Here is a 24,583-nt window from a genome sequence, read left to right as displayed (position 1 = left end):
TCGCTAACGAGATTTCTTCAGCTGATTTGGCATGATCACTCGTGAATATGCTGCGAGCGGCACGTAATAGATGATCGTAACATTTGGAATGAGCATTTCACGTTCAATTTAAGTAAGGCACATACATTGTTCTGCCATCAGAAAATTCATGTTGCTGCAGCGCCCTTGAGAAGAGATCAATTCACTGAGCTTACAATGAGAAAAGAAGGCCACAACGACCCTGTTTTCTCGGTCATCTAATGTTGGTCCTCCCATGGTTAATGCGTGCTTTTCCTTTCTTTTTCTTTTTGCTGTTTTGAACCAATTTTAGCACGGTAAATTGCGAGAAGGTCCCGAATCGAAGAGCAGAGGATTTGTTGCTTTGCCTGCTAGCGGCGAGTGTGTGTCAATCAACGTGTATACGTCAGTCACTGATGACGGGTGTTCATGCGCACGAGCATTCCCAAGACTAGCATAGCGTTCGCACGAACGCAACAAGAATCTCACGCGGCTGCGCACTGCGCCGTAGCCGGCAGGCTTCCTGCGCCCCAGTATTTTTTCACCATGATAGAAGATATGACTTCTGCGAATGCCGCAAGTTTCTCCGTCAAGTGAGTCATGCGGCGGGCAGCAGGCGAGAAGACATTGCACAAGAATGATCTAAGTAAGAGATTGCCATCGAGCAATCTGAGCGCAGCTGCCAGCCAAAAAGGCATCTTGAGACATAAATATATCTGATGAGCGGCCCTGCCAGTGCTGTTTGCTTGTGCCCGTTTAGACAGCGTCCGATAAGAAAAAAAAAAAAAGCAACTGCTGGATACGTATATCGAGCACTAACGCTCGTTGACAGCTGCTCAGCTGCGGGCGAGGCGCACGTGCAGCCACCCCGGCAGTCGGGAGCCTTGACGCAGCATGCGCCACGAAGGGAAGCTGCAGCTGCCGGCGACACCGCGATGGCCGGCGCGGCCACTCGGAAAGCATAATTCCAGCCGCGACCTTCGGCACCTTGTCCGGCGAAGCGAGGCGCCGCTGACGATAATTATGCGAATGTCAAGCCAGTCGCCTCTGCTGACGTCTCCCGAGAGGAACCGGCGGAGGGGAAGCGGCGAAAGCATTTCCCTGACTAATTCAAAATTGCCGTCGCTCGGATACCCCGCATGCGCGCTCCTATCGCAATCAAGTGGTCCGGCATGTCTGCGGCCGTCCGAACCCCGCGAGGAATTGTTTATTGTATCCAGAGTAATCGCCACACACAAAGAGGCCGTGTCTGGCGGCCAGCCAGCGTTAATCAAATTGGCCGTCGTTTCCTTCGAGCGCCGCCCGAGCAATCCCGAAAGGCGGCCCCCGCCTCGGCGGACCCCGCGCACTTCACGCCCTTCGAAGGTTTATCGATGAAATACCTGCTACGCGGGGCCTTTCGGCGCGTTCCGAGAACGCTAACAGCGACGGCCCTTTCACGTTGTGGCCGCAAAGAAAGCGCCGAGTCGTAATTACATGGCCGCATCAGTGGAGCAAGCGAGGTGAACGCTCCGAGGGCACGTCATAGCTGGCCGCTGGCGGAGGCAGCCGCGGCGTCGTCGCGCAAGGCCAAGGCAGTGGTAACCGCACGGACATCATCCTCGCGGAGCCAGCGGGAAGAAAAATAGCGCCTTTCGCGGCTTTTGTAGTAATCGAAATCTGGAGAAATCTGCCTCCGTCCCAGTTGGGCGCAGCTTTATCTCTTTGCCTCAGAGCGTGTTTTCTTTGAAAACGATCCTTGCGCGAAATTTCGGGAGGAGGTGTACACGAAGGCCGCTTTTCTTTGAGGGACCGCTCTGAGCGCCGCCTTTCGCGGCGGCCGGCTCTTTTCTCGCTCTCTTGCCTTTTCATCTGCGGTCTGCTTGTGACAGTATCAACGCCCAGGGAGTCTGCAGCGGCCGGGACAGCGAGAGCCAGCGTCGGCCGCGTTACGCGGAAACAGGCGTCGCGCGGAATTAATCCAATCAGGGGCTGCCGGGGATTTTAAATTATTCCGGGGAACGCAAGCGACATCGAAAGGAAGATGACAGGAAGCTCCAATAAGCGCGCGCCGCTTAAATACAAAAGAAAATAAGAAGAAAGGAAGAAAACCTATCAGCGTCGCAGAGGCAAAGCAGAAGGTAGGTTGGGATAAAGCCGCTCGATACAGGAGGAGACCAAAAATGAAGAGGAAAATAAGAAAAAAAAACCCTTCCGTCAAGCTAACACAATAAAATAGGCTAAAAGAGCCCTGGCTCGCCCTGCCGCCGGGCTGATGAAAAGCATGGCGACAGCGGGGAAAATCTGCTGTTGCCGGGGCAAGGTGTGTGGGGCGATTCGAGCACCGATGTTTGGTGCCTGCGCGTCACCGCTATCAGGGGTTTCTCTGCGTGCAATGCGGAGAAAGATGCTGATCTCATTGTTTTCCATGGTAGGCGGGTAAATGCGCAAGCAAGAAGACATCTTCGTCACTTTTCTTGCGATACTCGGCGGCCAAGATGCTCTGCAGCAAGTTGCATGGTCAACCGGCCTGACAGGGCGAAAAAAGGTCATGGAAAAGGTGCAGCAGGCGTACATTTCTCACCGGAATTTCGCATGTATGTGGACGAGGAAATCACGGCCGGCGTTCGACTTGAGGTCGCGCCATTTGCTCGGCTTTTCAGCCGCCGTTCATCTGAACGGGAAGCACTGTCTTCCGCGTCGGTTTGGTTGGTTCCTCGAAGCACTCAGCCCTGGGGCTCAAACTTCGCGGATACGACGGCGCGCGTTTACTGAACACGCGCCTCGCAAGCAGAGCTCGGCGCCAGAGAAAACAAAAAGGTGAGTCAGAGGTAAATGAAAGCAAAAGCAGGCCGTTCAATACCAAAAACAAACGGAGCCGCGCCTGCAGGAGGAGGAGGAGGAAAATAGAGCTGTTCTTGTTATTTCGACATCTGGCGACAGGAACCGCGGGGTTAAGTACGATTTGTTTTGATTCGCTAATGAAGAAGTCGCTCTATTTCGGGGACCTTCTATTTTCTTTTCACCCTCGCCCGCCTTCGTCCGGTGGCTTCCGCTGCTTTGCGGCGGTCGCCGCCGCCGCGCCATCTCGTTTTCGGCACCGTTTTTCTTTGCCTCCGCTCTCGCTCAAAACAGACGGCGCCGCTATATAACGCGAGGGAATTCTCGCCGGCGACAGCGGTTATTTTCGGCCGGTGTTCATTTGTACTGGCAGCCGCGGCGTGCTTGGGCGTGAAAGGTGGCACGTCGTTGCAACGCACCCGTCTCGCCGCTAACTGATCTCGGGAACCGGCCAGACGCCCGCAGAGCTCGGCGCGAGCTCCGCGCGCGCTCACAGCAGGCGGACGTTGATGCACACTGTGCTGCAGCCACGACACGCACGCACAAGGGACACCGAACGCGCGACCGACAGGCGCCCGCTGTCGCAGGGACTGCGGATGAAACGCTGTAGTCGAGGAGCAGGGTGAGCGCTGAAACGCCCACCGTGGCGCCCCCCAACGACTAGAGCTGGAGCGCACGGGTCGTGTCCCTGCGGCCGTCGACTGGACGTCCACCGACGAGGAAATTTTTTGTTGCCGTTATTCACCGCTACAATGCAAGCCGAAAAGAAAAAAAAAAACGATAAAACGGGAACAGACGGTTTTATCGCCAAGACAAGCAATCTCATGACTGATCGATTACAAGCCTTTTGTCCTACCGTGCGGCTTGAAGGTTGCCTTGGGGTACTTCAAGTGCGTGTTCGCTCTTTGTCAAGGAGTCCGGAGAAACACAGAAGACCAGGCTATGCACAAGACGATAGCGACCAGCGCTGTGACCAGTTAAACTGCACTGGTGAAATGGCAACGAAGCCGACCCGAAACACTGAAAAGGCTCTTCTTTTCTTACTTTCTTGACCAATCGCGCCAAGATGAGGACTTTGCGCAAATAGAACGCGCGGTACAATTCGGGTGTTTTACTATACAGCGCCGAATTCAATGCATAACACGGCTTAGGTAATTTAGAGGATTTTATTTCGTTGAAACCACAGCGCCAGCGAAGAGCGAAATATTTCATAGTAGGAATGTGGCGAAGGCTGCACGAAGATGTTTGTCTGTCAATTTCTTTACCTCATGCAACAGTTGGCAAATGTTATGGCCTACGTTCAGAGAGGACCATTTCTCACATAAGAAAGGAGTTCGGCTAATCATTGCCTAAGAAAAAGTAAATACCTGACTTTAAGAACATGCGGAACCGAGCATGGCGCAGTGAATCTTTGCTCATTACCTGTGCCTGCTGTTTGCATGAACCTAATTTAAGCCGATTTGAATAGTTATAACGTTGAAGAAGTAAATGTGCACGCAGGAAAAAGAAAAACGGCGTTGTGTTCGGGGAGTTTTGGACCATTTTCAAGAGTGGAAATCTTGGTAGTGCCCATCGCCTCGCTGCGGCGTTCCACCAACGAAAAGGGGAGAGGTAGAAAAGAGAACGCGAAGCGTGGTAGCACGGGCGAGATGAAAGCAACTCCTTTGGAGTCATCCCTCGGAGGCGTGCTATCGTGTCCTGAAAACGAGGCGCGCCTAAAGTCGTCGCGGGAAGGGCGATACACGTGAGCGGTTCGGCGGTTGTTTCGCCTCTCGGCAGGGTTCTCGCGGTCCCCGGGGCTTTCGGCGGCACAAAACAGCGAGCACAGGGGCCCGGCAGATCATATCCCGCTCGGAAGGAGCCGCGGGGGAAGCCCCATTGTCGGGCCAGCAGCGCGAGCGTCACCTGTCCAGAGATCGAAGAATGAAGCAAATTTCCTAAGAGACTTATGACGGCGGCGGTACACTCACTCAGTGGCAGGTCAGGTCGCGTCCCCTCATCAGGAGGGGATCGCAGGAGGGTCAAGGAGGAGGGGGCCAGGGGTCGGTGTACGGAAACCACACCTCCGGGCTCCTTTTCTTCTTCCGCGGCCGGGAGCGCGCACGGCTGCCTTCTTCGCGCCGAGGAGGGGGTGGGGGGCGTATTGAGGTCAGCGCGAAGAGTACGATTCCCAGGCCGGCGCAAAAAGCGAGACAAGGCCCCACATCTGTCGATGGGAGCGGTTGCTTGCTGAGCCGGCCGACCAGGTGATTTCTGCCCCTGTTTTCTTCCCTGCTCGGTCGGCCTTTTGTGGCCCCGGCTCGCCGAGAGTTGGACAAACAAAAGTCCCGCCTCGCAAAGGAGTTACAGGAGAGAGCGCCCGAGCAGCGGGAGCAAGTGTGTCGGCTCCCCCCCCCCCCCCCCCCCCCGCAAGGAATGCGAGGCCCGAAAAGACGTGTGCGGGGCCCTTTCAAAATTCGGCCGTCTCGGTTTGCCTCGTTTTCTTCGCGATTAAAGAAAAAAAGCGAGGAGGGGCCCCGGACGGAGCCAAGCGAAGCCAGGAATGCGAAGGTTTTCAGACGGCCCCCGGTGGCTGCACCGCCACAGCCCTCTCCTACCGCACTGCCGGTCTGTCGCGAAACAAGAAAAGGAAAGGGGCGACATTACGGGCCACTTTTCCCCTCGCCACGACTGACATGGTGCTGAGCGCATTTGAATTATGAGGCCTCAAGGTTTGCGACGCTCTGAAAACCGTCGCACGGCGCGAGAACTCGTGTGACTCTGTCGGTAATATCGAAGATGAACGTCCGAAGCAAAACGCCGAAGAGGCCGAAGATACTGCGGCAGCGATGGTCACCTGCCAAAGTGAACGCAGTTAAGATTAGGATGTGAAAGAGCACCATCACACAGACATAGCTATTTCTGCATCAGCTCTTGGAAATGGCCAGCGAATTTTTAAAGGCGACTAATAACTTAGTGAGTAGGTAGCGAAAGAGTGCACGGCACATTATCAAGTTCCATTGCGGACAAAAAAAAAAAAAAGCAGAAGGTCACAGGGGAACACACCACTAAAGCTGCCGTGTCTGCGTACGTGTTTTCGTTTTTTGAGGTGTATAATTGAGGTGCAGTAACAACCTTGTGTCTGCAAGAACCTCGGCTGGTCACCATTTACACCAGCACTGATGTAGTTATATAGCTCTCAGTTTAATTGCTTGCCTTCCGAAGCGTCAGTCATTTGTGAAAACCCAAGAGAAATTGGCCAATGGCTGATGGTTGATAAGTCGCCAGTCTTGAGTTGGTAGCAGACTTGCTCAGCCAACTTAACTCGGGCCAGCGTCGGGCAACGGCTGGGAAACTGCTGTGTCCACCAATGGTTGGCAAAAGGCAAACAACCGACCACTGGCAAACGCCTGGCAACAGTTGGCCGCCGACGCGTAGGCAAGCAAAAGCCGACACCGGGTCACTGCTGGCCACCAACCACATCGGTTAAATATTGTGACAGTTGGTGTAATTAGGGCACAGCCGCTGGTCTAAACGCTAGATTTTATATTGTGATCGTACGTGTAAAAGCCGGCAGAACTTTTTTCAAATGTACAAAAGTATGACCATCATCATACGCGCATGCCACACTGTCGTGTGCCTGAGAAAATCACTTGTCATTACGTTAGCGTAATGTTTGTGGCAAAGATGGCAGAGTTGACTACTCAGTTTTTCGAATAGAAATCTGCAATATGGTCCGCTCATTCGCATTTCGCGTTTGTGTCATCACAGAATCACTAGTGAATGAAATAATATTGCTTAACGCGCAAAAGCCACTGGCTCCAAAATGACGGTCTTAGATTTGTAGTACACAAGCTCGTGAAAATTTTTCGCTTTGTGTATGTATGCTCAGCATGCATGCTAGCATTGTATGACCTCTTCTGGTTTGTACAGTGTTTCTTAAGCTTGATCTGTGTGCCGTATATGCTTGTCATTAGACATTGCTCTTCGTGACAGTGTGATACTATTACTATTAAGATTTCACCCGTGAATTTGTCGGCATGGGGCAAATCAACTACTGCGTTGTAATCAGCTGCAGACTTTTCATCTTCAGGCCAAAATTACAGAAAATGCAAATTAAGCTTTGCGAATATTTTTCACGCAATTTTTACAGCTGCAGTCTAGTGTACGGACTAGCATAAAAGGTAATTTATCGTTAAGACGTCGTAGGGCTCAGCCTGGGCCGGCATCGGCAAGCGATGATTGGCCAGTGTAATGCCAGTGTCAATCTCCAACCACGGCCCCAGCTGGTTTGCCGAACTCGGGCCATGGATGGCCTGGTTCACTGCCGGACACGGGCCCTCGACAGGCCACGAAAGCTTTTTTTCCTTGGGACAACAGCCCACCAAACGACGACAATGCAGATAAACAAGACCAAGGAGGTCCAAAGCTACTTCTTTTCAGTTCTTATTTTCTGTAAATTTAATGCTTTTAGAAAGCCGGTTGCAATTGTTGGCAACATACCCAATCCCACCAAAAGGACTGAACAAAGCTGTCTTCAGCCATTAACCAGCAGATCCAAGAGGAGGCGCTCAAGCAACGAACTCGTGGTCGATCACAGGAAACACGAAGGAGGTACGCACTGGGAGCCTCGTGCTACGTACTTATTACATATCTTCGTATCGGTTAGTGTAGCTGTCAAGATTGTCTTCCATTCATATGCGACTTTGCGTGCTTAACCACGGCAGATTTTGAGCGCGATTCTAGAGTTTGCGGCAGTTTGCGATTTTCCATCGTATACTGGGCTTAAAGCCGCAGGGGCACAAAGTTGCCGAAACGCAAACAAAGCAGAATGGCACTGTACGATTGCATTAATTACTCAGTATTGTGGATTAACACACTGCTACATTTATCTTAAGTGTGCCTAGCTATTTCTTTCATCCTGCTGATGAGAACGATGGAGAGAAAGCGGTGACATTTTTGAGGGGCAAATTCTTACCTCATACCGATTTAAACGCGAAACACAACCTAAACGTAACCTATATGACAATAGCAACCGAAAATCACGATCAGCAAAACAAACAGCCTCATTACAGGGAAATGGACATGGAAAGAGGGAAAATTACGACCGGGGCCGGTCTATGAAATAACTTCAAATAGCCATTAAGGTGCTTTTAACGAACAAGGTTTAACGGTCTTTTTACGTTTGTAGAAGACATGCAGGGCATTAGTGAGTGCCTTGCGCTGCTAACTCCTCTGACAGTTTCGGGTGACGACAGACTGCGTTTCAGCAAATTCTGGCCTCGTCGGCACAGCCGGACCCATGCGAACGAACCAGCTAGATTGCAGAGGCGGTCAATAACAGCCGAGGTTATACCTTTCACGAAAGGAGGTTTTAAACTTTACCCAAGAAAATCGGTTCAAGAATTAACAAGCGCAACAATCTCAACTCAAGCCATCAATCAGCGCTTTTATTCTCTCTAGTTCAAAATTTAAAATTGCAGTCTACTTAGCATCTGGGATATCCAGTGCGCACACTTTCTTCCCCGTCTTCGGCTAGATGTTTTCTCATAAGCTTAAGTTCTTCGATGGCATTAAACATGCGGATGCGCCAACCTGCGCATCCGAGCAATAGATGCTCCCGATACGAAAATGAGCGGCTGCTCTAGTGACAACGGCTGGACTGCTTTTCCAGATCAGCTTTAGCTCTCTCTGAAACAACCGAGTCTGTAGGACAGCGTGCATGTGCACTGTGCAGGCGAAGCATTTGCATACCCCAGATGACTTCTCTAGTGCTTTAATCATTTGTTGTAATTAATGACTGGATAATGAATTGACAGACTGCGCACATGTCGCATGCACAATATCTAAATATTTCTTTTTTCGGCGTGCATAGCGTACAGTCGTGAGCAATATGAGAGAGAACAAAGCTCGAACATTCATTTATTGATTACTCCATAATTACGAGTGACAAGCACAATTAGTTTTCCGCCTGGCGTATATTATCCAAAAGTCATTCTCCAATTAGTGGAGAAATAACAAGAAAATTCGCAATTTTCTGCGAGAAGTTTGTTCCCTCTCATATTGCTCTCGACTGAACACAGCGTAAATACTGTAGATCTAGAGCGTACGGTAAATATTGTTTGTATACATTTTGTGCCGTTTGCTTCTTGAAGTTGTCTTTATTTCTTTCAAAGTCGATTCTGCAGAACCATGCTGTTTCAACATGAACAAAGGCCTGGAGTATCCGGCTGCATTGCTGCGGTTCGCCTCTCTATATACTTTCGCTAAATATTTATTTTTCTCTCCTGCAACGGCTGCGTGAAGGGGACTTTCTTAAAATTCAGGCAACGACGTGCGAGGCCTATTGCGACAACAGGCCACCCTTTCTTGCTAGCTATGGTCTCAAAAGCAGAAACTTGGCGCCTAGCAGCGGCCCGTCCGCCATGCCACCCACGCGCACAAGGAAATGGGCTGCTCGTGGCGCCGGCGTTTCGAAATCGGAAAAGCGCATGAAACTTCACGAAGTCTTTTTAAACTGTATATAGACGCGTTTAAGAAAAAGAAAGTAATGGCCTAATCATTCAAAGTTTTCGGGCCCAGATGTGTTCATCGATTACACCTTATAAGGAAAAAACTGGCGGGGACACTTAAGCGCCGCCTTAAGGGCATGGCGAGATAGCGTTAATGGGTATATGCCCGTATGTGCGGAACTGCTCATTTTCTGCTCTACACTCATAGATCACTAGGAGTCCTCGTACCACTCCTGGCGCAGTGGTGCAGCGGTTAAGCGACGTGCCACTGTCCTGCGATGGCTGGTGCTGCCATCAGTGAGGCTTGTGAGACCCAGGCTGCTATTCCAATTAATTTAACTGCCACCTGCCACGACCGGCAGGTTATGATAACGTCACAAGACCACGTGACCTAGATGACACACCTGCCACGAGGTTGCTTCTTTGGGGAGCTTTTGCGGACTTTTTATTCACGGCCAACAACGACGCCGGCTTTTATGCGACGCCGAGGCCCTTAACGATATCGCATTAAAATTATATTGGTAGGAAGGGAATTAGGAGACGAAGGGTCTGCAACATGCGACATCCCGCAGGCTTCCTTGCGCCCTAAGGCGCAACAGTCTATTATCGATTCTGACGAATGCGTTTTTTTTTCTGTTTCTTTGTTAGCATATAAGCTAGGAAATCAGAGTAGTCTGCGTGCCATATAAACTGAGTAACCCAGCAATGCTTGCTGTTTTAAAGCAAACGATTGGCAATAAAATATGACTCAGGCTTACGCCTCGGTGATTTCGACGGCATAGTCATCAATGGCTGGAACACTCTGCCGTCCTTAATCTAATTGTGAAGCAAACCCAACAGTCTCTGACCGTGGGGGTGGGGGGCTATAGAATGAATAATTAGCGCATCAGTGCAAGGCTCCAGTCGACGAGAAGCAACGGAGGTCAGTGCAGAGCCATGGACGGTTTGCCACCGTGCATCTGAGCGCCACCGAACAAGTCCACGTAGTGCGGCCCCGGAAGAAACAAGGGGCACTGGGCAACGACAACTTTGGGATGGCGACTAGAGCAGGCGCGCAGCAGCGAGATCGCAGCGCTGCGTTAAGCCGCGGACATCGACAGCGGCCGCACGAGCCACTGCATCGAGAGGACCCGGCGGCACCTCATTCGACACGCTACCGAGATAAAGTGATAGGAGCTGCGACGACGGCCGCGAACAGGCCGATTTCACGGGAAGAACAGCGGGGCCATGTCGGCCTGCCCTCTCCTCGGCTCGCCGCATCCTGTCCCTTCTTTCTTCTCCGCTCTTTACTCCCATCGTTTCTTTGGGCAAGAATGTCACAATCTCCTTCGCTGTTATCTCGCAAGAGAGCGACCGCCGCGGTAGCCGAAGCGCCAGGTGTTCGCCCGCCTTGTTTGTCGCCTCCCCCCCTCAAGCTCTCCGGGGGACCGGGCGGCGGCCGCGCTTTTCGTCGTCTCCCGCCCCCGCGCATTCGGGGTCCGGGGAGAATGGGCCGCACCTCCGCGGACATCGGCGGCAATATTTTATGCGCGTCTTCTTTTGACGCACTGAACGAACGCTGTCCCCCCTTCCTGCGACCGCGTGGTGCCACGCCTCGGCAGTGCTCGAGCTCTGAACGTGCAACAGTGCGGCACACTCCGCGCACTGCGCGCATGCGCCCCGCTTCTTGTGTGTGATGGGTAGAACTCTTGCTACGTGTTCGCCTGGCGTGTTCGCCTCCGGAGTCTCCAAATGCGAGTGTGGCAAGTCGCGTTGCTCACAAGAGGGAGCCTGCGCCAGCTACTGGGATCCAAACATAATAGCTGCCTGTTCACATAGCACCACTCAGCAAGGGACGCCAAAGCAGCAAGAACTGGCGCCAGTTAACCGAAAAGTAAGCAAAAAGACCAGATGTAATTGGATTGTCGACCTTTGCTCGGCAGGGCCGGGAGGCTTGTACACTATGGCGAAAGAAAAACGGTAAAGAGATTCATCATAACACGCCCTATCTTCATCCAAAAGGCACCTTCCATGCATAAATTAAGGAGCAACACACGCGCGCACGCACGCACGCACGCACACACGCACACAGGATCTCCGCAGAACAAGTGCAAGTGCATACTCTTATTCATAACTGCGATGCCTGCCTATCGAACTAACAAGTGCTGAGTTTGATGCTGCCATTAGTTAACGGTGCCCTGGACTGAGGGCAGCTACGATACCAGGCGTCATGGACCTCTGAGACCTACAAAGTTTTTCATCATCAACAACAGACCTATCTAAGTCACAAAGAGAAAATCTCTGTTCGCCTTCGGAGTCACGCAGCTGACTCTATGGTAAAATATCAAAGTTTTCTTTCACAACGAGCCTAGCCTTTAGAACGAAAGACGGCAATTGCTTCTTACGGGCACAGTCCCCAGTTTTTAGAACAAAAAAAAAATAAATCATACTAGCATAGTAGACACCTTTGACCGACCATGTCTATAATGGGCGTATAACTGCAAATCAAAGGAACAATCGGGCAAATAACCGCGAAGGTATCGAGCGTGGGAGGCTCGTTATAGAAACCGAGGCAGGTATAAAGAAGTATGACATGGCCACTGCCACCACACGCGTAAGCCAAGTTCAGTGTTCAGGCATATAAATAAAATGGTATTCTGAGACTCCTTTGCGAAATTCCTCAAGTGAATTCAAATCATCGCAATAACGAGCCTTCGACTTACCGTCCCTGATATCGCTTGATAATCAACAACAGCATGAAAATTGCTCATGCAGTGCGAAATCCTGCTGGTATTGGATATTGTTGAAACAGCGCACGATTGCAGATATATGTGAGATGACGGTGTAACATTCACAGTGCTGAGAACAGTAGGAATGACGATGTGGCCACTGCTATCGACGTTAAACAAGCGCGCAGCCGGCAAGACGCGCAAAGGATGAATTGCTTGGCAATTAAAGAAATGACACCTGTCGCACAAGCGTCCGCGTTGAAAAACCCACGCTGCTGGCATCTAGTTCGTTCACACTCCAATTAAAAACCAACGCGAAGAAATAAAGCACATAAGAAGCGCTGAACAATGTTGATTACCGGGTGCTTAACACCTACGTAGTTCGCAGTAATAGCAATAATCAGTTCTTCGCAAATCGTTACGGAGTGAAATGTGACCTTTTAAATATAACAAGCAAACGAATACACGAACATTTCTGGAAGCAATTATATTCCGAGCGTTGCCCTGCATGCAAGAGAAGCGAAGACTTTTCAGCTCAGTTTTAAAAGAAAAAATGGCTGAGGCTTAGCTAAGGTTAAGCCTAGTCAGATGCGAAGCATATTGATGGCTAGGCTTGGTAATACATGGCTTTCCTTTTGTAGAACGTTGTCGCCGAGCCGCATATTGAGCACGCCGCTTAGCCAGACGTTCATCCCGCTCTTCATCGGTCTCTGTGGCACGCTGAAGCTTTCGCTTCTCGTTCAAATCAGCCCTGCTTCTAGGCGGCATCCCAACACCTGGCCGCCTCGTAAGTGCCCGGAGAGCGAGGCAAGCTCAGCTTTGTACCGCTGCTGTTGCGTCACGTGGTCAGCTGCAGCGCCTCTGATGTGGAGCCTCCACCGCCGCGGCCGACCGCGCGAGCCGGCAGCCCATCCCTCCTCTGCTGTGACGTCATGTTGTCACGTGGTCAGCCGCCGCGCCTCTGATGTGGAGCCTCCACCGCCGCGGCCGACCGCGCGAGCCGGCAGCCCATCTCTCCTCTGCTGTGACGTCATGTTGCCACGTGGTGTCACGTGGTCACGCTAAAGGTCAATGGTAGCTCCACCGCCGCGCTGGACGGGCTGTAGTGTAGCTCTAGTAATATGCTTCGCATAAAAGAATTAACCAACAAAGAAACGACATTACAGTAGTAAAGACCAAAGGCTAAGTAACAGGCACGCACGGTCGTCGCAGATGTTTAAACACTTGGATTAATCACACTGGAATATTTGCGACTGAACTTTTTTCTGGCCATTGTTATTCTTGGAAACTATAAACTCTTTTAATAGACTAAAGGGCATCATGCTTCTGACGTAAATGATGGTAGCAATTGGCTTCTTCGCCTGTCTATTACCACGCACGGGTTTTCGAGAGATCTTTTACCTGTGAGGTGCGCCAGCTACAAGAAAGTATCAAGAACGAAACGAAACTGCTACCTTCGCATCGTGCCATAATATTCCAGTCACTCTGGTGAGCTGCTACAGCATGCTTCGAATGCTAGAGAAAGAGAGAATGAGTGAAAGACAGGGGAAGGAAGGGTTAGCCAGCCAGGGATTGTTTGCTTACTCTACAAATGAGAAGGGAATAGAGGGAGCGAAACAGAAGACTATTTTAGGTAGGTGTCGTAGACTGACTAAGCGCTCGCAGAACTGGGTGACAGCTACGAACCACATGCGTTATAGCCCGCGCCTTTTCTCCACTTCAGGATAATGAGGAGCACCTGCAGCCGTTCACCACACAGCGATGACCTACGCTGATGTCTTGATACTGCAACCTCCGCTCATTAACCATATATCGTACTTGGTTTCTGTCCCTGTTAAGACCTCGCGGACGCTCTTGTGGGCGCTTCCCGTCATTACTGCAGCCATTACCATGGCGAGTGCCATCATCGCAGCAGCAGCCCTGTGCAACTCACGCGGGGTAGCATGCAAAGGCACAAATGGCCGCAGGAGCCTTGGCGAGAGCGCGGAGTGCAATACGCCACCACTGAAGAGTCATTGTTACAGCGCAGTTTTCTGCATCCCCGAAAATTTGATTGGTCCCTTCCTCCTCTGCCGCGTCAATTAGCGAGTCCCCATAGATGACGCACAGGCCGCGAGAAGGACGCGCGTCCCCGCAGCAACCGCAGCCCATTAGGCCCCGGTGCGCTGGCCAGTTTCCCGGGGACAGCCCCTCGCCGGGCGCGCATGTCCAGGCCAGCGTAAACGGGTCCGGCGGACCGCAAGCCAGAAATCAGAGTCGCACACCAGCCCCGGCGTGGCGGTTGCCTCCCAGAGGGAATTAAGCGAGATCCCCCGACCACAAAAGCTGGCGTCCAGCGCGAGGGAGGCAGCAGGGAGGGCGCTGACCACTGGCCGGGGCCCCTGGATATCTGGCCGGAAGCGGCGCCCTCCCCCGCATACGTGTGGCGAGTGCGCGCGGATATGCGTCCCCGCCAGATCAAAGGGGGGGGGGGGGGGGGGGGGGGGGGATTGCTGCGCATTTATTGAAAGGCTCCGCGTATAGCGGCACCCCGCGTACAGGGCGCATCGCGAGAGAGCATCGACTGGCCGGGGAGGCCGCTGATTGAACGGCCCTTCGACACCTCGCTGGACCACGTTTGTACACATCGCGCTGGGATGACATGCAGACGCGACGCCGGCCCATCGGCGCTAAGCCGGCCAGCGTCGCTTTGCGTCGCTGCCGGAAGCCAGCGCCTCCGCCTTGATTGCTTGCCGGGACCAAGTCGCGGGCTTTTCCCCGCATTACGGCGCCGCTGTCATTTCTCTTCCTCCTCACTGCGCTTAAAGGCGAAGAAGAGTCGTCGTTGCTTATCTCGGTGTCAACGGCAGTTCACAAAGGCCTCCCGCTGCACTCCAGTCTAATTAACGAGGCGAAAAGGAACGCCAGCGGGCGACGGCGTCACGCATAAAGTGCAAAGCTTTACTATCGCCACTGCACGACTGGTGTAATCCCACGAGGTCGGTTTTGCTGTTTACGTGCCCGAATAATTAGTCGTATATCGAAACGCCGTGGTCTACTCGCCACGCAAACAGCAACGCTCAGCTGCGTCACGTGGCTTAATTTTTGCAGCGAAATGGCGGCATGCCATACAGAATAAGCTTCGTGCACACCCCCTACCAAGCGACCTTTTCGTGCCCCCTCTCCTGTTCTCTTTATGTTTCCAAACTGTCAGTGGTTCTGTTCACGCGCTGCAAGGTGTTTCTAGGGCGGCAGTACATTACAAGATTGGCTTTTCTAAGGCATTCCGAAGTTTCATAATTTAAGACTCCGAACTCGTTTATTTGAACTGAGCCCAGTGCTCGCTTGCCACTTTTCTTTCTCTCTCAATCCACGAAATCATGGAACGTCACTGCGACCCCTAAGTATTACCCACGAAGCGCGACCACGCAGAAGTAGCGTAGCGTTCAAGCTTGAAATACAGCTTTTATTTTCTGAAATTTACATCGCAGCCAGTGAACATTGCCATCCGATCGAACGAGAGAGATGACATTGATGTCTTAAAGCCCAAATTATGAAGAAATCGCAGGAAAAAATTGTTACCTCCACATGATGCTAGCTTATGTACTCACATTCAAAAGCATATATAAAGAATCGTTAGCGGCGCTTAAGTTTGAGAAATCGGCATATAGCCAATCAGCAACAGTTAGCATTTGGCCCATTTAGTGCAGCTAGTCTGAATGTGTGAAACTTCAAATCGAAGACCTTGACCCAACTCGAAGGCCCAGGGATACAATTTTTTATCCAACAAATGCCTACCTATTTTCCCCGCAACACTTCTCAGAATATGAAAGACGAGGAATGCTTGGACGCAAGCTGGAAGCCGCCAATTCAAGCGCCCCTGCTCTTTACACAGTTTGCCCACAGTGACACCAGACATTTTAGCCTGAAAGCGCTAGCTGCTGACAACATGTTGGCATCAAACTTTGTATCCGAGCTTCATGTTGTAATGAGTACATGACGTACAAACAGTACGTTGCGCGACACTTCTCAGCAAAGGATTAAATTGGTTCCATCTTCTAAAACGACAACAGATGATTTTATGCGGGGACGCTCTCAAAGTTAGAGCAAAAAATAACACGGCTTTGTAGGCCGCTGCTTTAAAAATTGAATGCCAAAGGAGTTGAAGGACACAGAACATGCTCTATAACTATGCTGTACATTCCAGACTTTAAACCGACGATAGGGGCTAGCTGGTATAGCATTTCTGAAATGGAAGCGCTAACTTTGACAGAATGACACAGAGACGACGAACAGAACGACGAACAGAACGACGAAACAGAACGAGCGCTTACTTTCAACTGTTTTATTTTTCAGGTGGGAAAAAAGCTTTTGTAGGAATCGGAGATGAATAAGAGACAGTGGGGGGGTGGGTACAGCCATAACTGGAAGTGCCCTCCCCTATTCCCACAAAAGCCTTTTTCCGCCTGTAAAATAAAACAATTGAAAGTAAGCGATCGTTCTGTTCGTCGTCTCTGTGTCGTTCTGTCAAAGTTAGCGCTTCCATTACAAAAAATCCAGACTTTTCGATGCGCCGCCAGAACGCACCAGTGGCACGTTCTCGACAATCAAGCAGTGAAACTTTGTGTGAAAAATGAATGTATACATAATAGAGTGGCTATGGTGCCTCGAGGAGCCCAAGTGGAGCTCATCAATACTGGCACTAGCAATATGACACTGACAAAGACGCTCGTAATATCGCCAACCCACTCAGCGTGTGAACGCGTGTGCGGACAATTGCGAACACGTCTCCCTCACGGCTGTGACGATAAGCTCATTTTCTGCTAGTCTCTGAGGATGTTCGACGTATGCACGCGGATGCCGCCGCGATCGTTTCCTTGAGTGGCCCGGACAACCTCCCAACTCTTCTTTTCTAATGGTACATGATGCTTGAATTTTCACTACTGATTCATTTATATATTTTTTTTTTGCCCCTTAAGGTCGTATCACTGCTAAGCTTTGGTTCCCAACTGTGAAGAGACTGCTAGTGAGAAGACCTGATGTTCATGGTTGTCTTAATATGCGGTGAGACTTCGAAAGTGGCTTTGAAAGACTGGCCTTAGAGTAGTCGTAACTAAACCTATGGCTATAAAATTCTAGTCCTATTTGCTTAACATAACGGCTTCTACTCTCATAGACTATTTTAGGGCTGTGCATCTAGTATATTTTAAGAAAAAAATTCATAACTGAAAAAATAAAACAATACTAAACAATACTGAAGAAGATTTTAATCAAGTTTTGAAGTTTGATGCAAGCTGAATCCATTTAGAAGCTTTCTAAATTTGCTACAAATCTAAATTTCTAAATTCTAATTCCTAAATTCTAAATGGATACAGTTTGCATTAAACCTCAAAACTCCTTTAAAAACTTCTACAGTATTGTTTTGTATTGATTTTTATTTTTCCATTATTGTACTTTTCTTAAAATCTGCTAGATTCAGAGCCCTCAAATTTTGTACAAACGGTTATATGTTTAACAAACAGGACTAAAATTATACGCTTTGGGCAAAAATAGATTTATTATACTTTTTCTTTCTCGACGCTATAAAATTGCCCCCTATGAATGTTTTCTTTAATTATAGCAATACAAACTGACTGAGGCTATTGATTCTAGCTCGAGTCGTGTAAAAGGAATTTATTATAATATGGAGAATTTTGTTAGCGCCGTATAGTTCCTGAGAAAAAGGTGCATAAACCTTGAAAAATGCTGCGTTGTGAAAAATGCAGATAAAATCTCTGAAAACTTCCACCTTTCCGACGACATGCCCACGAAAGAGGATGAAAAAAGCACTTCTGAAGTCGCGAATACCCAGGCATACCATATTTTCTGAAAGCTAAAAAATGTTCTCTTCGAAGGGCGAAAAATGTAAAAATCGATTTTTTTTTTGTTTTTTTTTGTCAGAACAGTCTCATCGCACCTTAAGTTAGTCTCTGAACTTTGCAAAACTTTCCACCGCATTCTTCAGACTCGAAGAAGAAATGCTTCCTGCATTAATTATCAAACAAATAAACTTCTCATTTTATGCTTGAACACTATAGCGGGAAAAAATTTCAGAACGAACCCAAAAGAGCAATCGGTTTGCATGCATGTAGAAATTCCATACAAGCCGAGGCTGAGAAGAACAAGTGGGATATACAGAAACAAATAAGCAAAAGAGCACAACGAAAAGGGAAGCAAGAGGGAAAAATTCACCGCAGGCGTAGCCGGCGACGCGAGAAGAACGGGGTGAGCGCAGACAGCGGTCGCGAGGGCGACTCCGGCGTCAAAAAATGTGTTAGCCGCGAGCCTTGTTATCAACGCATCCTCCTATATAGAGACGGGGTGAATAGCTTCCTTTGTTGGCGGTCCAAGCATGTCCAAAATACAAGAAAAAGAGCCCGAGCAGAATCCCGAAGAGAGAAACAAAAAAATACACCGAAAGGCGAAGAGAGGCTGAAAGGGACGCAGAGGGGAGGCGGAAAGGAGGAAGGTGCTACAAGGGTTCCCAAAATAAACGGAGCCGAAGGCTGCGGCTGGCGGCGCGCAGGGCACGACGACGGCGAACGGTGGGGGGGAACTCGAAACCGCATCCGTCGTTCATTCTAACACGCCCGGCGTCTGCACGAGCCGCGCGCGATAACGGAAGTAGGCGATCAAAGAATGGGATGGAGAAACGCAAGAAGAAAAAAAAAGAAGCAACGTTCGTTTTGCAACGCTCTGGCATGTGTGGTCGTAATTAAGTCCACACGAACTCCGCCATGCACATGTGGCTGACGGCACTAGCACACGGCGGGCGAGCTGTTTTGCAAGCTGCGTTCAGGTTTCTTCCTCTCTGTCTTTTGATGAGCTCAGATGAACCGCGCTTCGTAGCGTTTATTGCAGTGTTCATTAAGAAGAAAAAGATGAAAAGAACACAGTACTCTGAAATTTCTCTGGTTCCATCTAGTCGCTCATTCAAATGCTGGCCACGTCCATCCTGCTTTCAGTTTTACTACATTTAATGCCAGCACTGTTTTCAGGCTGCTTACGTGTAATCATCAGCCACTGGCTCACAACACGGCCGATTCACGTTTTCCAGGCTCCATTGGCTCAGAGGAGTCTCCCTTTTTGCGTTCAATGGCTGCTAGTAGCAACTACGGGAGCAGGGCGTTTCTCATAATCACGATGACGCTCTTTGATCAAACCGAATAATACCTCTAGGAACACAGCCTGTTTGGTTTGATGACATTACTCACACCTTCTTATCTTATGTCTGGGCTTGGATAAAGGATAATGTTGTTAAATTACGCCGTGTATATTGTGAATGTAGCCGGATATATGCATCCGTCGTAGAAGGAAGCGATCGCATCTGTCGTTTGAGTACAGTCTAGAACAATGCAACCAAGAAAAGATGATAATTAAAGTACGCGGGCAGTTATCACCGAACTGGTCGAGCCTAGAGTGAAAAATTGTGTTTATTCAGGTATCACTGTCGCTGCAGTCAGATAGCAATCATATGGAATGAAAGTAGTGAGATCGTAACGGAATGCATGCGGACTGAACTTCGCCTGCTCCTCAATGAATGATACCGGAGCCTGCTTACAAAAATTCAGACTACATTTACCGAAGATTCGCCCCTCTACAACCGTAAGATAAGTCACCAGCATTGCACACGAAGTTACATGCCAGTGTAGCGTCAGACCTTATAGCCCTGTTCACATGAACCCGATAGCGGCAGGTCGAGTCAGCGGGTCGGGTTGAGCAAGGTCGCCCCATCTCGACGACTGAGTGTTTTAGCGAGTCAAGACAGGCGCAACTGTAGCGACGCCAAGTGTCGAGCAGCGCAATGCGAAGGAGCAATGGCAGCCTCCAAGATTGCGGCAGGCTAAGGCTGTCTCGGAGGCTCGACGGCGCAAGCGAAAAACAGCTTCCATTTATCCTCTCCCTTCCTACTAACACGACTGTTCGACTTGACAGCATTTATATGCCACCACAGCGTGTACAAGTACTTCGCCGGCAGGGTCGAGATCAGCCAACCTACCCCTTGCGGCTGAGTTGACTGGACCCGACCCACCGACTCCAGACCCAACTCGGCGGAGTTTACATCAACCCTGTAACTGGTTTTCGACCCGACAACTCAACTCAACCCAGCCCTGTCGGGTTCATGCAAACGCCGCTTATGTGAAACTGTTTGAAGTTCGAAAATTTTTCCTGACCAGTTGGATCACTCGCGAATGACCAAAGTGATCAGGACAGACTTGTCGACCAAGAAAGAATTTCTTTGTCGTTAAGTCTCTCGTATTAATGACTTTCATGACGAGATGTTTTGATGACTCTCGAATAATCCGGTGTACAAGATGTTGGGTACTAAGAAGCTCTAAGTTTTTATGAACGAAATATCGCCCTTGAGGCGTGCAACAATTCTTTTCGAGATATTTTCGTTAGTCTCTCTTTTTGATACCTCATCTGAAGACCTACAATGCTCGCTAGCTACTAGCTCTGACGTCACAGCTGGGTAGCGACCAATAATAGTGAAACGAAAGGGTTAATCAGGAAAGAAAGGTTACAAAACATGACTCCAGCTGCGCTTCGGTCTTCTCTTACGCGTGAACGAAAATAAGATGCGAAATGTGACGTTATGGCCTACATGTCGGTGCTAGGTAAAGTTGTTTAAGGATATAGCCTCAAGTGTGTTGTTGGCCTTTACTTCTGCTGCACACGTCATACAGCGTGATATGAAAAAGGTAATTTTTAGAGTAATTTGCTGATTCAGAGGGAATTATAAATTGCATCGGTTAGACACGTAGTTCTCCGATAATGCAAAACCAATGCATCAAAACAGGAGAAAATGCACATTCTGTGATAAGTTTTCATACTTGTTATGAATTTTTCCGTCTTTCTCCGGAAGAAATCACAACAAAAGAAACTAACATTCTTCCCGTTATTAAACTCTCGGCTGCCTGCGCATCATGTAAAAAGGGAAAGGGAGAAAAATAACAACGAAGAGAAAAGTAGAATTTCTATATGCATATGCGTATATATTCGTATGTGTGAGCATAGGTACATAAGGACGCCTATATCCCAGCGACACGCGCAGGCGAGACTTCTAAAAGAACAAAAAATGCGACCTTCCTTACGGATAGGTGTTTCAAATTTTAACGAGTGGCTGCAGCTTTTAATGACCTAAACTGAGGTATCCGCCGGATGCGCCAGTTTGCAATGACCGGAACGTCGATGTTGCAAACGGTCGACGGTACTACTACGCTGCACGTAGAGGTAGTCAAATTTACTTCTTTATGAACACACGCACGGATACTTTTGTAAGGTTCACGTTCGTGTTTCAGTGAGTGTAATCTGTGAACAGAACGGTCATTGTGTTTTGCAGAGAACGAAAAATGTGAGAAGGCTTCAAACCATGCTATCTGCTTACATGAACAATCACATTTATCTGAACAAAAAACACAGCTTCAAGGGCTGAAACACTTCCCTGTGGTTATATTCACGCCTACAAGATTCAGTGTGCTTAGGAGTACCAAAACTAAGCACTGCCATTGCTAAAAGAGCCGGCTCTTTTAACAATGGTGACAAAAATGTGATGACAAAGTATGGTGACAAAAGACGAGTGCCCTGTCATAACACCTCCTAAGATATTACTTCAGTACGATGTCTTCTTTCTTACTTCTTTCCGACAAAACAGCTGACTGCAGGACTTTGCTTTCGTGACACACACACACAGACAAGTAGATAGAATGATTTACTTAGTTTGGGTACAATTAGCTCATTCAACAGTATAAAATTGGACGTCGACTGCGGTGACTGGAAACGCAGCTTCAGCTGCATAAACTGAAAAGGCGCAAAATTGCCCCGAAATAAAATTCCAAGCAAAAATTTACAACGAACTCGTACAAGTATACCCCCCCCCCCCCCCCTCATATTATTGTTTATAAAGATAGCTCGTTAGAGCTACGCTAGGCCTTCTATTCAGTATTTTTATACCCACAATAAAAGCGGTTCTCAAGAAGTGCTACGATTAGCCTATCGGACAAAATGTCATAATATATACACGACGTCGTCTGTCAAAAAGAGCCGTGTGACCTAACGTGCAATTCTTCTAACGTGCTGTTAGTTAAGCAGCCAATGTTGACATAAAGGCTAGGGAGCAAATGCTGCATTGCTCTTCATCGGTCAGCATCCCGATGAACCTCGATTCACAAATACTCGAGTACAATCGTGGACAAAAGCCACCAGGACGCGCGAGCGAAGCGCGTAAAGGCGACATCTGCGGAGGCTCGCATGGCTTCACGACCTCACAACACAGCAGGCGCGTTACATTTCCGGCTCCACGCAGTATGGTCGCGAGCAGCCCGCAGATAGCGCAGCTACGCGCCTCGGGCAGTGTATGCGCGTCCTGTGCACTTGTGCGCATCGACAGTAAGTGTGCCAAGTGCACGAAGTGCGTATCTCGGAAGGGTAAGCACTGTGACACCAGTTTAGTGCTGTGAGCGCGCGCTGATATGTCTACTTTTGAGACTATAGAAATGGAAGAAGCCGCCACTGGACTACACTATATATGGGCATAACACTGTGCAACGCTCATAATGTCATAAAATATGAACAACGGCCGACATAAACGAAACGCGTTTGCCCTTATTCCGCTGGTTTCGCAGGATGTACACTCGCCGTCAAAAGTAAATGGAAGGGGACTTTGTCAAAAAAATTTAATTTCTTTAATTCTAAAGCATAATGGTATATGTTTGTTGGTGCACAGTACAATCCGCAAAATCACGATTAGGCTGCACATGTGTATTAAGGATCCATGAATTGGGGGGGCAATGATTAAGTTTTTTCGTTAATATTGCCTTCCATTTACTTTTGACTGCACCTGTACGACATTCTCTATAGCTTCACAAAAGGCGCCGTTACCTGACCACGCAGTCTTGGTAGCGCAGCGCCTGATAGGTGTGCAGTCAAGATATTATATGTAAGGCTGTAGTGGTGCCAAACCGGAAAAGAAACGAGCGGAAGAAAAGCCCTATCGGCAGTGAAACTGCAGTTGTCATTAAAGTGTAAGTACACCAGAGATAGACATTAATTCATTACGGAAACATGTCCGACGTTTCAAACCTGAATGTGCGGGCACGTACGGGTTCCGGAACTTCAGAGTCAAAAAGAGAGCTGTGAACTCAAACGCAATTCACTCGTGCAGATTCCTGTAAATAATAACACCAAATAGCCGTGTGACAAAGAATGTGTAACCACATTCTTTTTTAATAACACTTAACCGTTAATAACACTTAATTAAGAAGTGCTTATCTTTTATAATGTGATTCCATGATCAGGTGGACTGCCACCCGGCTCATTGTGCACAGCGCGCTTCCAAAATACAGACAAGACGAAAAGGCAACGATAGTAACAAGCACAATGATGAAAGTCACATAGCATTTAAATTATAAGAGATCAAGATATTGCAGAGGGGCAGCTGAACGGCGCTTTTGCCATCACCAAATAAAGCAATTTTTTGCACCTTGCACGTTTAAGTAGCACAGCCTAAGGACAAGTAAAGACAATGCTAATGCAGCAAACACCCGTGGCCACAGGACTGACCCTCGGTACACATATGCCGCAGATACACCTAGATGGAAATTACTATACACTGGGGATTTCTGAAACTGAGCTGAAGGCTACTGAGCCGGAATTCCTGGGTTCGAACCCAGCCGCGGCGGCCGCGTTTCAGTGGAGGCGAAACGCAAAAGACGCCCGTGTGCTGTGCGATGTCAGTATAAGTTAAAGGTTCAAGGTAGTCGAAAATATTCTGGAGCCCTCCACTACGGCACCTCCTTCTTCCTTTCTTCTTTCACTCCCTCCTTTAACCCTTCCCTTACCGCGCGTTTCGGATGTCCGCCGAGACATGTGAGGCAGTTACTGCGCCATTTCCTTTCCTAAAAAAAAAAAAAAACCTGTTTTCAATTAAAAGAAAAGAACATTTTTTTTTTGCGTTCAAAGAGAGTGACCACCAACGTCTCGCAGAGTGTCACGATGGTTGATATCTTTTGACGCTGTGGATTAAGACAATGTTATATGCGATCTGGCCTGCAAACCTGCTTGTGCCTTTGGTATCAGCTGCAAGGCTTGGGTGGAGCTAAAACTACTTTTGTGACTTTCACCCCGTCGCATATTTTGATCAAGGCTCTAAGCAGCGGTGTACTGCCTTTATTACATTGCTATGTTTGCCTCCCTAAAATAATGCCCATTTCAAAGGCGCTGTAGATAAAAACAAATAAAAATAAACAAAATACTTCCTGGTATTGCCATTATCATGTACTGTTTGATGCTCTCATCAGATCTAAATTTACTGTGTCACTACATCGGGGTTGTTTCTCACTATGTCATTTGTGAATTATTTTCTGCTCACGAGATAAGCTAACGCGAACAAATCTCATCTTCAAAATGTAATATGGGCATATATGGGCATTATGAATGTTTTAACGACTCATGGTCAACATTTTTGGACAAAAAATTTGGATATTAGAAAATTGTAAGATACTGTTATGAGGATATTGAAGGTAATGGTTCATTCTTCCGATGTCTAGA

The 24,583-nt window shown here is 48.9% G+C and overlaps 2 protein-coding genes across 14 annotated transcripts in view; one reads left to right on the top strand and one right to left on the bottom strand.

Moving 5' to 3' along the window:
- Positions 1 to 24,583, top strand: part of LOC149350833 (thiamine-triphosphatase-like) — a 663,235-nt gene that overhangs the window by 260,178 nt on the left and 378,474 nt on the right. Inside the window, exon 1 of one of the 9 annotated variants that reach the window (XM_089580009.1) lies at positions 10,786 to 11,181. The exons of 7 other annotated variants lie outside the window; for them this stretch is intronic. The gene's annotated coding sequence lies outside the window, so the exon portion shown is untranslated. Of the gene's footprint in view, positions 1 to 10,785; positions 11,182 to 24,583 lie in introns of those variants that run through there. One more of the 9 variants, XM_089580015.1, reaches the window with a different exon arrangement.
- Positions 1 to 24,583, bottom strand: part of zfh2 (Zn finger homeodomain 2) — a 339,472-nt gene that overhangs the window by 305,680 nt on the left and 9,209 nt on the right. The window lies entirely within an intron of this gene.

Source organism: Amblyomma mixtum, chromosome 3, assembly GCF_055824585.1.
Source record: "Amblyomma mixtum isolate Tamu chromosome 3, ASM5582458v1, whole genome shotgun sequence".
Classification (NCBI taxonomy): domain Eukaryota; kingdom Metazoa; phylum Arthropoda; class Arachnida; order Ixodida; family Ixodidae; genus Amblyomma; species Amblyomma mixtum.
Note: the sequence above shows the minus strand (reverse complement) of the source record. Positions and strands in the feature narration are given on the sequence as shown.